We start from the raw sequence: 17002 nt of genomic DNA, 5'->3' as shown, positions 1-17002 counted from the left end.
CTAAAAGTTGAAATGGATACATTGAAATCGAAGATATTAAAATAACGTAAAAAGCATAATTTCGCGGAACGGAGAGGGTCGTTGCTGCCATATCGCGTGCTTCTTGGTTCCAGAGAGAGCCAATTCCTATTGCGCAGGGTTCTTTCTGGAGCATAAATATTGCAGCGAGAGAGTATCCAAGAGCAGTCAATTTCGTTCCGAAGAATCTTTGCCACGAACAACGATTGACCGATGGAACGACGATCCGACAGCGTATGAAGTCCAAGCAGGGCACATCGATGTGCGTATGGAGGTAAATTTAATGGATTCTCCCAAGGTAGCTCACGAAGAGCATAACGAACGAACCGACGTTGAATTGCTTCAAAGCGCGCTGTCCATGCAACTTCAAACGGCCACCATACCAGGTTCGCAGATTCCAATATTGATCGCACCAGACAGCAATACAAAGCTCGCAAGCAAATCGGATCAGTGAATTCTTTACTCAAACGCATAATGAATCCCAGCATACGATTTACTTTCTCGAGTACCACAGAATGATGACGCTTAAAAGTCATACGGTTGTCCAATAAAACGCCAAGATCCTTAATCTCTTCAACACGATGCAACTGCTCGCCCAGAATATTGTAGTGATGCATGAAAGGATTTTTCATACGCCCAAATGTGATAATACAGCACTTCGCTACGCTCAAAACAAGTAAATTATTAGCGCACCAGTTCACAACTGTGTCCAAGAAGCGTTGCAATTCATAACAATCAGCTTGGTTGTTTATGACTAAAAATATGTTTAGATCGTCCGCGTATAGGAGAACTCCACATCCATTGAGCAAAAAATTAATGTTGTTACAGAATAGTGTAAACAATAATGGACCCAAATTCCTGCCTTGGGGTACAGAATCAAATGCCGCCGAAATATCGGTATATACCGCGTCGATTTGTTTCCCGCCATCCATGTTGGATATGCAGAAGGATGTGAAAACCATCAGGTTTGATGTTACCGAGCGTTTAGGAAAAAATCCGTGCTGATTCTCAGAGATCCAGTTCCGGCAAGTTGAAAACATGACATCGTTGACGATCCTCTCAAATACTTTCAAACAGGCAGCTAGCGGTATGACTCCGCGGTAGTTAACATCTTGCTTGTCACCTTTTGTGTGTAATGGGCTCATAAGCGATTTTTTCCAGATGGTAGGAAATTTTCGCTGTTGGAGAGACTGATTGAAAATGCGCGTAAGTTGTTTTACCAGCAAAGAGCGACAGTTTTTCAATACGCATGCCGGTATTCCATCCTGACCAGCTGAAGAGGAGTTCTTTAAATTATTGATAGCTTTTAAAACCATTTTCTCGCTAACAGCAAAAACATCCAGATCCAACACATCGTTTGTCATAGAAGCCTTTGATTAGTAACGCTGTCCAACTGAATGCCTCACTGGGTATATCTAGTTCAGACCACGTAAAATAAGCGGGATTGAGTTTTTGGAGTTTCATAGAGTTATCGCTCGTCGAATTAAAAAAAATCGAAATTATTGATTTTATCTAACTTACGTTCAACCATTATTTAAGAACTTAGGACATCTTTTTTCTAATGCAAATCTTTCCCATTGAAATCCAAGGAAGAGAAGGAATGTCCTCTCCCATCCACTTTTAAAGAAATTTGTTTTTTTGCGCTTTTTTATTCGAATACTTGCTAAAACGTCCCATTTTAAGATTTTTGTCAAAGTTTTCGCGATTCTTATTAAATTGTATTATACAGTTTTCCTTGGTCCTTAGTCTATCAATACTCTTGAATATTTTAGAGACCGTTTCACTAGTATTCAACGTTTTTCAACAACTTAACAGCTTAATAATATATGCCAAAAAATTATACGAAAACAACTGATTGTTCTTAAAACTAAACGATAGTGAATTGAATGTATTCATTTGCAGTGTTAACCCTTCGTTTCATGATTTTTTAATTTTCCCTAAAAATCACTTTAAACAGTTCAAAACAATGTGTACATCAAGAAAAAAAATTAAAATAAAATACGTTTTTTTTCCGTTTTTCCATACATTTATTGTTGCAGATTTGTTACTTTATGAAACGAAGGGTTAAGATCTAGGTGTTAAGATTAAAAAAGGAGTATTTTCTTTTATGTGCCGAATTTTTAGCCCAAGGCAAAATGTAGAATGTTGTCTTCTTCTCCCCTTCTTAAAGTGGAGTATGTGGTAGATATGAGTACAAATAAGCAGTTAAATAGAAAATAAATTATAATATTCACATAACATTTGAATATGTTAATAATTTATGCTTATAAACGTTCTCTGGCAACACGGCATGTTATTTATCATTGGGCCTATGATTCGGAAACGCATTCATTGATCGAATTAAGTGTGGGTGTGAGAAATTGAGTAGAATCAAGGTTCTTAGATACACTAGGTTCTCCGACTTTCACAGTAAGTAGGCGAGGAGTGAGCGGGGCTCTCAATGAGTTTGTTTATTTTTTGCTCAGCTTTTCTGTGGTTTGTTGGTAAACAAACTTCATGAGTTCCGCATAGTTGCATAGCCTACATAGCCAAAATGGCTGAATCGGGAATTCGTTATTCGGGAACACCTCCTGAATATATACCCACCTTGAGTAGAATGAATCCTGTTAAGATGGTCTTGAAAGTGTGTGTGTGTGCGAGGAGAAACACGCAAAATAATTTTCACTTAAAAAATAAGTGACATCTGTAGTAAATTCTCGCCATACGTAATTTCATTTGAATTTTAAGTGATGGGTCAAGTGAATTCTGAATTTCTAAGTAAGTTTCTAATTCATTATCTCTCGCGTTTTTAAATAAAAGAACATTTATAGAACACCACTTCGATTTCAAATACTTACATTATGATTTCGCCATAAATTTATTGATTGGAAAATTCCATCGTAATCCCAAGGCAGATCGGTTACTGCGGAAATTTCGACTGCTAAATCTTCCCTGCTGCAAACCAGAAAATCTGTCCAGTTCAATCCACAAGCTGAACCCTAACAACACCTTTAAATAACTTTTTCTTACATCACGTTCAACACAAACTACCGCCAAAACCACCTATAGTAAAGAATTGGGAAAATCCAAATCCAGCATAAGCTTTAAACGCTGCTCTTTAGAATTTGCCATTTTGAACTCTAAAAATAAACACAATTACAACCCGACATTCACTTGAAATTCAAGTGATGGGGTAGTGAATATTTTTTCTCACTTCAAATTCAAGTGACGACTGAAGTGAATGTGGATGAATTCACTTGAAATTTAAGTGACTGCCAAGTGAAAATCACTGGATCCTTGTTTTTAAGTGAAAAATCATGTGTATTTTAAGAGTGAATTTGAGTTCAGTGAAGGATGATGCAATCGAATGAAAAAAGGTCATTCTTTTGGCGTCTTTTGGGAAGAAAAGTTTGTGCGCGAGCTGTTAAGAAACATTTATAATAAATTCTTTCTTCGGTCACCACAATGACGTAAGTCATGCTCCCGGAATAAATAAAAGTAAGTTCTGGCTGTGATTAGTGGTTTATTTTGTGTGAAGACTGGAAATATGTAGTAAAAAAGAAAGTGTTTGACGATAAAAAAAAGTTTTAGCCAAGTGAGTATTAAGTGTTCTGATTTGGAGATCATTTATATGTTGGACGACGGCTGCAAAACTCCGAGCTAAGTATTTTTAATTTGTTTTAAAGAAATCAATATCTTATTCATTGCACCGATATATGTTTATACAAGTGAGCACAGGTAACGCCATGATTGTTCGGCATTTCCGGAAAACAAACAAAGATTCATTCATAAAAATCGATAAATCTACAAACATCGATTAAAATTTAAAGGCAGAAGAAGGCCTATATTTACTTTGCTTGATAGTGGGTTCGACATCTCAACTTTGAAGGTTGGAAAGTTTATACATAACCATATTTTCACTTTAAGTTCATTTGTAGAATTCGAAAACCACTTGTGAAATAAAAACTTTGATATAATGGTTTGGAAAAATATTCTTAAACTTTTTTGAAAGTTTTCCCACCATTCAATACTTCAATGGAAAGTACTGTGTTAAAAAAAATTTTTTTTGAAGTTATTGTCAATTCATGTTAAAAAAGTAACAAACCGTTGACTACAAATTAAATTCATTTAACACGTTCGTCGCCATGCTCATTTTGGTAGTTTTACTAGCCGGGCCCAAAGAAATTTTCAGAGAGAGAAAGCAAAGCGGGAGAACTCCCATATTCGAAACGTGTGGCGATGGCGAAGCTGAAAGGTAAACTCAAGTAAGAGAGCGTCACTCGCTTTTTGATGTAACGGGGCCCCCTAGGAAATACACCCGTCACCCGAATATGGGTGCCGTGGCGACGAACGTGTTAAAAAATGGTTGCAGATAAAAATCTTGAAAATATCAACTCTATGGAAAGCTTGTTCTTTATTTCTCCTGTTATCTTTTTGTCAACCATAAAAAAACGGATTATAACTTTTTTTTGCAAACAAATGTTTATTTTAATATATTAAGTTTGCCGAACTTAACGAATCGATAATTATATTTCTTATATATTTCGTACCAGCGTTGAGCAACCATTTTAATCATCGACAGCAATTATAAGTGAACTGCACATTTAATAATATTCATAAATGTATTCAAGTACCTACTTAAAATAATAATTTAATAGACAGATATATAAATATGATTAGCTTCTGAAAGTTTTGCAATAGCTTTTAAAAGTTTTGATAAAACAAACAGTAACAGGATGTCAAGTCTCCGCTGATTTTTAAAAGGTTAGAATATAAGAGAGCTTGCAAGGGATGATTTTTAGCTAAGAGTAGATCTTTAAACAACAACATAAGATGACATCAGATAATTACTTACGATATGTCAACTGGTTTAAACTCAAGATATTAAATGAGTTCCTGTAACATGGCAGATTTTTAGCTGAATTATGGTCTGCAAAAGACTTTCCTTTCTTATTTTATAACGAATGGAACCTTAAGACGGTTTGCAGAGGCATGTCCCAATCAAACTCGAAGGTGACGTAAAATTTTATATATTAATCTTGAATCAATTTAAATTAAATTATTAGAATAACTGGTTTTATTTGAAAATTATCGGCTCAAAAAACAAATTACTATTACGGTTTGCTGAGAACGAATTCCCATTTTTTTAAACATTATCCTAATAGACAATTTTCAAAGAACAAGTACCCGTAAAACCTTTCAAAAGACAAGTCCCCATGAAAGTTTAAATGAGTTGGACTAAAGACGTTGAAATATGTTGGACTAAGAGACGGCTTGCTAAGGACAAGTCCCCATGGAAGTTGGAATGAGTTGAACTAAAACACGGCTTGCTAAGGACAAGTCCCCATGGAAGTTGGAGTATGTTGAACTAAAAGATGGCTTGCTAAGGACAAGTCCCCATGGAAGTTGGAATGAGTTGAACTAAAAGACGGCTTGCTAAGGACAAGTCCCCATGGTAGTTGGAATATGTTGAACTAAAAGACGACTTGCTAAGGACAAGCCCCCATGGAAGTTAGAATGAGTTGAACTAAAAGACGGCTTGCTAAGGACAAGCCCCCATGGTAGTTGGAATATGTTGAACTAAAAGACGGCTTGCTAAGGACAAGTCCCCATGGAAGTTTGAATGAGTTGAACTAAAAGATGGTTTGCAGAGGACAAGTCCCAATAATTTTTCATAGAATTAACCAAAAACGACATACAATAAAACCAAAGATGTAGGTATTTTTACCAAGCACCTTGGAGAATATTTTTTTTATATTTTCAATTGTTGAACATTACAAATACCATGAATTTCAACTTTAATGATAATATTTGTTTTAAAGTCTGCTTCATTTAATATTGGAACACAAACAATTGCGTGTAGTTCAGTCATTTATTAACGAATTCATAATTTGTTTTTCATACAAATGTAGCATTTTCTTTACTCTTTCATAAAAAAAATTAAAAAAAATATTCATTGCTGTTTCGAAGAAATTCTCGTACTTTTCCCGTAATACGGCACATTAGGCGGCGCACACCCTTTTCGTCCACCGTTTTGGCGATTTGATTCCACCAGTTCTTCATTTGAGTCATGTTCCTAACAAGTTTTCCCTTTGCCTTAAGCCTCCGCTTCGTGATTGCCCAGTATTTCTCTATCGGCCGGAACTAAGGGCAGTTTGGGGGGTTGGGGTCCTTCGGTATTACGCTGACCCCGTTCGTTGCGTACCATTCCATAACCGTTTTGCTGTAATGGCAGCTTGCGAGGTCCGGCCAAAACATTACTGGACGGTCGTGGGCACGAATAAACGGCAGAATCCGTTTCTGTAGGCACTCTTTTTTGTAGACTTCTGATGTCATTGTCTTGTCAGTGAGAAAGACTTTGGTTTTCTGTCCACAACTGCATATCCCCTGCCAAATCATGTACTTGCGGGAGAATTTATCCGCAAACACGAACTTAAATTTTACAGGTACATCCCCCCGAGCCGTCGCCAAATAAAATTTTTGACCTGGGATTTGCCCAAAGTCCGCCTTCACGTAGGTCTCATCGTCCATCAGAATACATCCGTCGAACTTGGTCAGCACTTGGTCGTACAGCTTTCGAGCACGGATTCTGGCCACATTGTTCTGCTTCAGCGTCCGATTTGGCTGTTTGCTGGCTCGGAATGACCTTATTCCTTCCCGGAGACGAATTCGTCGCACCGTACTGTGAGCGGCCTGGAACTTATTGGCCAAATCGCGGTCTGAAAGATTGGGATTCCTCTTGACGACCTTGATGACTTTCCCACGCAGTTTCCGGTCGACAGTTCCACTCCGACGCTTCGAATGCGGCTTCCGAGCCGTCGTCAATGTTTCCTTGTACTGCTTGATAACACGCCATACGGTATTTCTGGGCATTTTAAGCTGTTTAGCTAGCTTCGATGCCGACAACAATGGATTTTCAAGAAAACTGTGCACAATTTGAACTCTCTGTTCGGCTTCCATGGCGGTTGTTTACAAAATGCTATCGTTTGGTGTTATGACATAAATACATGGTGAAAGGTAATGAATTTCCCGACACGTGGGTGAAAAAAGTTTCCAAATCCGTCCACTAGGAGCGCCACAATGAGCAAAAGAATTTGTTCCAATATTAAATGAAGCAGACTTTATTTCATACCTGGCGATTATTTTTAAGATTATAAGATATTTATTTCAAGAACACTTTTGTTCACCACAAATACTCCGAAAAACTGTACCTCACCATTCTATCCGTAAATTTGTAAAAGGACTACGACGACTTTATGCGGCTTTTCGTTTTGTAAATTTATTGAACTTAGACTCGCAATTGGACAATGCATAATTCTCATAAACTTAAATAAACTACAGCTCGTCTATTAAAGCATTGAGATGTTTCACGTTTTTTAACATTGATAACACAATGCAACAAAACTTACATTTTTCCGAGGTGCAAAGAACTAAAGAACAAATTTCAACTTATTTGAAGGCGCTGCAATTAGTTTTTTTTCTAACCAGATCTCGTTTCGAGATAACTTTGGAAAAAAGGTAAATAATCAATAAATCAATTTTGCACACAGAATTAGAAACCGAAGATTTTGATTCGAGAATGATTAAGTTTCCTCAAAATTGCGAGTAATTTTGAATTTAAAAAAAAAGTTTAAGAAGTTTTCCCATCGTTTATTTTTACAATTTTGCAAAACACGACTATTTTACCGAAATTCTTAAGAAATTTAAACCCAAATTGGCCAAAAGATATTTTATAAACCATGAGTAAAATCGTTTTGAAATTTTTAATAAAGTTTTTAAGTGAATAAAAATATTGAATATCAAATATCAAAAGACGTTCTTCAGTGATGTCAAAAAATGTTGTGATTTTATCTATTCAAATTTCTAAAAAAATTTATAAATATATAAATATAAATATATAAAAAAAAATTTGCACCAAAATACAGTTACAAAAATGGTTTACAATCTTCGTATGGAACTGTTTGAGTAATAGAAAATTAAACGTGATTGAGGGAAGAAATGAGACAAGAATGTTTCCTCCAACTTGTTTAGCTTAGCGATTAATAAAAAATAAGGATTTTCAAATGCTATGATAAAAAAAAAGTTTTTTTCTAGTAGTAAAATTGAAAAAAAAAAGATAAATAACTGTTGATGCAGGATGATGCAATCAAATGAAAAAAGGTCATTCTTTTGGCGTCTTTTAGGAAGAAAAGTTCGTGCGCGAGTGGTTAAGAAACATTTATAATAAATTCTTTCTTCGGTCACCACAGAGTAGACCGTTGGAAATGTCATGTGCTTAGATAGAGAAGATTTCACAGAATTTACTCCCACAAAAATTTTGATGATTTCACAACCGTTTAGGAGTTACTTTGAATAAAACGCGATTAGTTAACTTATGTCGAATACTTATGCTCAGCAGTGTATTTTATTACCGCTACTTTTACTCATGACTTTGACTAATTAGACCAAAATGGTCCTGCGTCGTTTGGCATAAAGTCATTTGACATTATGCCGTTTGGTATTAAATCATTTGGCAACATGGTAGTGTAGTTTGGCATAATGATAATTAGGATAATTTGGTCTTCGACGAAAGAGCACTAGATTACTCGGCACGATGGTTGGTCAGCACCTCTCAAATCCGACAGCGCGCTGTGTAAATCGCACCGTTATCTGCTAGGATTTGTAGAGCACCACACTTCCTTCCGAAATGCTCTACATACACTCGTTTCCGAATACAGCCGAAGCCAAGTGCCGAGCGAAACCGGTGCCCCAATAGCAGCACTACTGTGTGAGAAGGAGAAGTCCCGAAACACACAACTGAAGTGCAGATTTTTACTCCTCTTCCTACCGCAGTCGGCATACAAATAGAACCAGGCTTCCGAAAAGTACTGGCGAACGACAGTATTCTTGCGAATGTCGCACATGCACCTCGATGAAAGCTTCCCGAATATTTCTTCCCCGACAGTTTTAAAAGGAGCGGTCGGGCGATGTACAGCGATGGCTTGTTTTACCTCATGCGAAAGTTTGTTCGTGGGTATGAAAGTTTTTTAAGCTTCGTGACAGTTTTGGGAAAATCTTCGTGACAGTTTTCAATGCGTTGAATTTCGCATGACAGTACTACTCACCCCGTCCGACTGTAGCCGAGATTCGCTCGAGCCGAGATAATTTCGAACGAACGTATTTTCCCTTTGCTTGAATATACTGCAGGTGGTGATCACCCCAATCACCCTCCCCACCCCTTTCCGCCTAACCTGCACCGGCACCACACATCGCGTTACGCCTCGGTCGTATGCTGCTGCTCGGTGTGAATATATGGCTTGTTCGATATATTCGATCCGAGCAGCAGCGCATACGATCGGGCATGGGTACGGTATGGGCACTACAGTCACCCGTGACAGTCCTGCAAAAACTGTCACGCCCTGCAGCCGACAGTTAGGATGAAATTATTTTCGAAACAGGAGGATGGGGGGATGAAAACCGAACTGTCGGTTGGGTTCGCTACAGCTTAAAGCACAACACTTTCGGCAACGCATGCTTTGAGCAGATTGTTCAGATACAGCCTGGGTTCTCGCACGTGTGCGATGTAGCCGAAGCATTACGATTCGTTACCGACGGTACAGCAGCGAACCAAGTGGTAAGGAAAACCGAGACAGTTTGTTTGGCAAGAAAAAAGCTGTCATAGCAAAGCTGTACTTTTCGGAAGCCTGAATAGAACTAAGAGCAAGTTCACTGGTGTTGGGAAAAAGTGGTAGAAATTTCGACACTTACGGCATATTTCGAAAGTTTTGCCATGCAAAAACATTTTCAAGATCTGTGGCCTTCTAGTTTTTTTACAACACGTGTTGTATTTTCGCATGCTGTGATGCAAAAATAGCAATATTTCTATCACATACGGCTGAAATAGAAACAGTGTTGTAAAAAAATACAACGCCCCAAGATCTTGAAAAAAATTTTGCATGGTAATATTTTCCTAATGTCAAAATTTCTACCACTTTTTCCCAACACCAGTGAACTTGCTCTAAACGATATTGCTTCTTCTTCTTCCTTTTCTTGTTGGGAAAGAAACAAGCAACTGAGTTGCATTAGCGCAGCTCCCCTACACTGTGCTAATTTTTTTCTCTTGCTTTCACGAAGCCTTCTCTGCTCTTTGATTGGGTGTACGCCCGGCGTGGCGTCTTAGCAGAGTTGGGTAAGTGTTTCAGAACGAAAAGTTCACTGAGTAGCATTTTTCAAGCCGCTTGTGGAGAAATGGACAACCATGCGCGGAATAATAGATGAGTTGAATGCCTTAATATAATTCGCCAGCACTAAATTTCACTTCGGAAGTCCGGACTTCCGACTTCCGACAAAGAAAAGTGAAGTACTAGATTGTCGGAAGTCTGTGTTTTGTTGCCAGTTCACCAGCGACGGTTATAAAATTTTTGTTTCAATCTACAATAAAACTATTTGAAAAAAAAACACTAAATGTCGACATTCTATGCATTTTTAAGTCGATTGGCATAAACTTTTTTTCTTCTTTGATCTGTGCCGCGTTAGAACGTCTAAATTTTACCTAAAATTTTCGTTTAGAAAAAGTTTCATCGCTTTTCTAACTATTCACATTGGGAATTTATACCTACGAAATCATTTTAAAAAAAACTTCAGGCCCGTGCGCTGCTTTTGCTAGTTGTGTTTTTTGACGTTTTATAATAATAGAAATTTCGTATCCCTGTGAAAATACTTTCTATTGATTGCGAAAGATAATAAAGTGAAATATGAAATGTTGGAATTGCAACGAAAGAAATGTGCAAACGCAAGTGCCTCTTAACGTATATGAGTGTTTCAGAAATCCTTAAGGGAGCATGCATAAATTACGTAACGCTCCAGGGAGGGGGGGGAAATGGTATATAAGCTCGAGCGTTACGAATTGTGACATAGGGGAGGGGGAGGCATGTTCAACGTTACGTAATTAGTGCATTAGTGCGCCGATAGTCCTATTTGCCACTAGTAGTATTCGTGTCATAATTCAAGAAGTGTCACTAATACTTTTCCCTTTTGGGAACATTAACCTCAAAAACGACCATGTTCGTCGGTTGGCTGCCCAGTTTTGCACTGAAATTTGTACCGAGAGTTTTTGAGGTTAATTGTCCCGACTCATCTGTACACGCTCAGCAAGTGTGCGTATAAGAAATGTCAAAAACAACTCTATAGGAGAAAGCTTGATAGGTGTTGAAATTTTAGGCTAGAGGGCATGTTGATGAAAAGCTCCCATAAATTGTCCAGCCTTTGCTGTATAGAGCTAACTGTGATGAGGGGCTTTTCACTAATTACGTAAGCACATAGGGGGGGGGGGGGGGGGGGGGGGTTCACATTTGCTTACGATCTCTTATTAGGGGGGTAGGGGGGGTTTCCAAAAATCTTACGTAAGAAATTTTACATTAAAATTTAATCACAGCCGCAGCCATACGAAACCATATAACTCAGGTTTTTTTACTCACTACTTATTTGTTGGATAATTTTTATGTAATGTTATTTATCTTTTAATGTCTTTGAATTAATAAAAAAAATTGCAGGTTCTATAAAATTTATAGAGAACCAATTCAAACCAACATACCATCAAAAACACTAAATCACATTATTTAAAAAGATCGTCGCTTTTCGCTTTCCATCATAACAATCTTTTTAATTGAGAAATTTATAGAAACAAAAAGGAAAACGGCTCGTTGTTACACCACGATTTGAATCCATCATGTTTTGAAAATGACTTCATCCAGAAAAAATCTTCAAAAATCAATATAAGGCACTTAAAATAACGAATTAATTGATAATTTTTTTCAGTGATAGACACTCTAAATTTTACAAACGATTTACCAAAAAAAATCCTAAAACTTTATCGCTTACCGCTGAATGAGTCTGAGCTTTTAGGTTAGTTGACAACGTGATTGTCGTTAAACATTTTTGCCACAATTGTAGTAGTATATAATGATATTTTTTTTAAAGAATTTTATGATTTTTGAAATTAAGAGTTATCCACCGTAAATTTATTTTATGCAATTATTTTATCGGCTATATCGGTGAAATTTAATATTCTTTGAGAAAGAATGTTTTAAGAATTGAAAGATTATAGAAGGATAGAAGATTAGAATTACGTGAAAGATGTTGAAAATGAGCGGAAGGTTAATTTTAATTTGAAAATTTTTTCATCACATTTCATCGTTTTGTTCCTCACGGGCCTTCTACCTTGCAGTGGTAGATACATTGTGATACAATTCTACCGTTTATGACATTTCATCTGTTGTTTTGTATAAATTCTGCTTTTTAAAACCAGTTTTTTTAATTTTACTTAAAAAGTGCTTTGCTTTGAAGAATGTATGTCACATTTTTAATATGTTCAAGCTATTTTTGAAAAAAAAACGTGTCAATTTCTCAAAGAATAAAAAAACGTAAGATCTTACTAGGGGGGAGGGGGGTTTTGAAAAATCTTACTTTGTCTTACCAGGGACGGAGGGAGGGTTGAAAATTTCCAAAATCGTGCTTACGTAATTAGTGAACGGCCCCTGAAGATGCACGAGAAACTGAGAAACAGAATTCCCATATATAGCGAGCCCAGTGGTTTGAGAGCGTGGTTTTACACACACTTCAAACGAGCTCGACATTCCACTTAAAATTATAATAAGAGAAATAATAAGCAAATCAAAGTCAGCTTAATAAAGTGCATTCTTTGCGTTACGTTATTTATGGATGCCGCCAAAAATGGTTTCTAATAGTTTATATCGTCTCTGGGATATGGTAGGTACTTACTGCGGCTCTGGCTGTTCTCCAACTTGTCCTGTAATACATTGACTTGTAACATTGTGGCTGAATGAGTGATTGCTGTAAGCTCCGTTTGACTGTTGCGTTGTGTATGTTGGAGGGTATCGAGTCGAATTTGTTATTTGGCCTTGATCTAACACAAAACCGTTAGGCGTGCCCTTGAAGGAAGATGTACTGGCTTCATTTTGGTTGACCAGAGACGAACTTGGAGGGAACATGTTGGGGTGGCTGTGAGGTCTCCATTTTTCAGATACCACTGGACTTTGGAATGGGGTTGTGTAAGTGGAAGGCACCGCGCTGCTCATGCTTTGAAGCCGTCCGCCGAGATATGCGCCTTGATCGATTGACGAACCAGAAATTGTTGATATTCTAGATCTAGATTTTGTATCTGTTTGATTTCTTCTAAGAATATCCAAGCTTTGTACTGAGGAGTCTTGCGGTTGCCCATTTTCTGTTTTTTGAGCTGGCTGTTCAGCGGAGTAATTTGAGATTAGGTTCAATGAAAGACGCTCGCGAATATATTGCATCACCGTCCAACTGTCTACCCGTTATCGTCTAGCGTCTACCGGAACAACTAAAATCGTAAATTCGCCAAATTTTTATTAGTAAGTAGATGTTTCAGATAAACACGAAACGATAAACATAAAGATAACAAATGTGACAGTATCATGGAGTGAAGATATCAACCAACCATTTAATCGGAAAAAAAATCCCTGTCTCCGTTTCAAATCAAGTCATTGAAGATTACTCAGAAATTGACAACCTCATATAAATACTGTTTTAGTGAAAACACAATAATAAGGTTTTGATTTAATTATATTAAAGACATGAAAAATGTAAAATTTTATACGATTAGCTTCGTCAAACCACTTCTAAGCTAAATTAGTGTTAAGGAAACATATTAAAGTTAGTTGTTTAAAGTCGCGTACATTTCATGCCTTGCTATTTTTATGTGTGCTGTTTTTGGTTATTACTTAATTTAAAAAATAGGATGCAATGCTATTGCAATTGCTTCTCAAAAAAAAGTTCTTCTGATTGGCTTTCGTTTCTCGTTCACTTATTTTACTCTGAAAATATGGTATTCGTGAAACTATTTCAAAAAATACTCAAATTAAAGAAGTTACCTATGTATGTTTTGTTAGGATCGCATCAAATTGTGTTTACCTCCGAATCACGGAACGGCGTGCAAATTTAAGGACCATAGAAGATTCATTTAAATTTTCCATTTATGCTAAAATCACATCTGCTATACAAGCTTAAAGTGTCGTTTACAACATACTATTCACACTTTTCTATTCTATATCTACCATTTGATGATCTTGTGCAAATATGCTTACTACTGAATCTTTCAAACAAATCGAGCACCAACCTTGTTTCGGTGAAAACGTTGTGTATACTGAATAAAGCTGCATTACCAACTGGTTTGTCCATTCTTATCAATCCTTATCTCTTTTTATTTTTTTTTTGTGTTCTGTGATGTTTCTCAATAGTAGTTTTTGCACAGAAATGAGCAAATTTATACCTACTAGTTTCGAATCAAATCATGTTCTTAATATAAGCTTAGAGGTGGTGAAAAGCAACACACTAAATTAAAATTTAATAACAAAAAACCCAATTTAATACACACCTTTTCTTACAGTCTGTTAATTATATATGAGGATACCTGTTATACAAAATCATAAACAAATAATAGTTTTCTTAATTCTAAATCATCAAATTATGATTAAAGAATTTCTTACGCAGTCAATCTAGAATAATTTGATCAAAATTGTCTACAGGATAAAAGTATTTGAAAATTATCATAATTTTCATATAAACAACTTTATTTGTTTATATGATATTATAGAGATTATATCTTTTTGGAGTTACAGCATATAATAAATAAAAAATAAAAATTAAGAATACAATTCAAAAAAGATGTCCAACTATGTGTATAAAATAATTTAACGTTTGTCAGGATTGACCTCCGAAGTGAAGAAAACGAGTATATTGAAAACATAATTGGGTAAAATTACAATCTCAGGAGAAAAATACTATGCGGTAACGTATTGCCAATAATTATCGGTCGAATCAACAATTGATTTTGTCGATTTTATATTTTAATTTCAATTTTATCACTTTTGTAAATCGCATGATTTTTTGTTAAAATTGACAGATTGAGAGAATTTAACACAAATCGACAAAAAATGAAAAATTTGCCAAACTGACTACAGTTTGTAAAATTTACAAAATTGACAATAGATTTAAAAATGATGATAAAATTGGTCTAATTGACAAAATTAATATCAATGAAAAAAAACTGACGTAATTGGCAAAAATGACGACATTGACAGAGATGACCAATTTTAAAAAATTTACAAAATTAACAAAAATGAAAAAAAGGACAAAACTGACAAAATGCAAAAAATTGTTTACAACTACAAATTTGACTAAATTGACAAAATTTAAAAATATGTCAATACTCACAAAATTGACCACATTTATAAAATTGACTAATTTGACAAAACCAACCAAATTGATTAAACTGGCAAAATAAACCTTAATTGTAATAAACGACAAAAGTGAATTTTGTCATTTTTGTCATATTCGTCATTTTTGTCGTTTTCCTCAGTTTTGTCTATTATGTGAGTTTTTTCAGTTTTTTTTTTTAATTTTTTTACATTTTTTTTATTAATTTAGTAATTTTCGTCATATTGACTCATTTTGTTGATTTTTTTTTGTATGAGCAAATCCACTGCGACCAATTTATTTGATCTATTGTGGAGTAATTCAATTTACTATTTGTCTGATTACGTCGTACTGTCATCATTAATTGAGATGTCAGTTGTAGACGAAATCAAGACATAATTCCAGTTTGGGATGGTGTTTCTTATGAATCCCACCACCTAACTGGCCTTCATCTTCCAAATATCATCGGGCGTTAGGATTCGCTTACCAAGAACTTTTAGTCGATGTGTCATAAGATATCCACAGTCACACATTAAATGCTCTGCAGTTTCTACTTCAGTTTTACAGAACCGGCATATATCATTACTAAGTTTGCCAATTTTTTTAAGGTGGTAATTGCATGGACAATGCCCTGTTAAAAGGTCTGTAAATGTTTTCAGATCACTTTTCGACAGGCTCAAAAGGTCGCGAGTTTTCTTTGAATCGGGCTTTATGAATCTATTTGATTGCCTAGCACCAATAGCTACAAGCCATTTGAATTTTATTTTTAAATTTTCCCAAGTTTTTAGTTCATTGTTAAGTGCACAAGTTGATACTCCACAGAAAGGTTCCGGCCCGGTCATTGGCCCTTCCGATCCTCTCCTAGCCAGTATATCCGCTTTTTCATTTCCTTCTATGCCGCGGTGACCTGGAACCCAATAAAGGTTCACCTGATTTTGTATTGATAATTGATTTAAAGCATTAATACAATCCCATACTAGTTTTGAGCTGCACATTGGAGCTTTTAGAGCTTGTAACGCTGCTTGACTGTCTGAGAATATGCATATATTAGCGTGCCTATACATCCTCTTCAAACAAATTTCCGCGCAAGAGTAAATCGCATGGACCTCTGTTTGGAAGACTGTTTGCCAACATCCCATTGGAATCGATATGTTAACCCCTGGGCCATAAATTCCGGCACCAGCATTGTTATTCATTTTTGAGCCATCAGTAAAAAAAGATACAGATCCTATTCTAGTTGTAGGGCCACCATGTGTCCAGCAGGTTGATCTATCAGTATCCATTAGGTACTTCGAAACTTGTGTAGAAATTTGGTTTGTTTACCATCCAGTCTTGAACGGACGTTAGTAAATCATTTATTTTGAACCTATTTAATATTTTTAAGTGCCCCTTAAGCTCCCAAGTTTGTAATGAATCAGATCGTTGTAACCTCAAAGCTGCTTTTTCCGCCTCTAGCTGTACGAACTCAGGCAGAGGCAAAAGGTGCAGCAATGCCTCCAGTGCAAATGAGGGAGTTGATTTAGACGCTCCTGTTATTGAAAGACATGCTACTCTTTGTAATTTAAGCAGACGTTTTCGTGTTGTTTCTTGTAGAGTTTTGGGCCACCAAACAAGAGCCGCATAGGATAATCTGGGTCTCGATATTGCTGTATAGATCCATGAGATCATATCCGGCTTCAATCCCCATGATTTGCCAAAAGTCTTGTTACATACCCAAAACGAAGAAAGAGATTTCGAGATAGCGTATTCTAAATGTGCGTTCCAGTTAAGCTTTTTGTCAAGTATT

The 17002-nt window shown here is 36.2% G+C and overlaps 1 protein-coding gene across 8 annotated transcripts in view; it reads right to left on the bottom strand.

The window, feature by feature from the left end:
* Positions 1-17002, bottom strand: part of LOC129746909 (X-ray repair cross-complementing protein 5) — a 75122-nt gene that overhangs the window by 29908 nt on the left and 28212 nt on the right. For all 8 annotated transcript variants that reach the window (XR_008737401.1, XR_008737399.1, XR_008737398.1 and 5 more), the window contains one exon: positions 12757-13342. The gene's annotated coding sequence lies outside the window, so the exon portion shown is untranslated. The remainder of the gene's footprint in view (positions 1-12756; positions 13343-17002) is intronic.

The sequence above is a fragment of the Uranotaenia lowii genome, chromosome 2 (genome assembly GCF_029784155.1).
Source record: "Uranotaenia lowii strain MFRU-FL chromosome 2, ASM2978415v1, whole genome shotgun sequence".
Classification (NCBI taxonomy): Eukaryota; Metazoa; Arthropoda; class Insecta; order Diptera; family Culicidae; genus Uranotaenia; species Uranotaenia lowii.
This window is presented reverse-complemented; position numbering and strand designations above follow the sequence as displayed.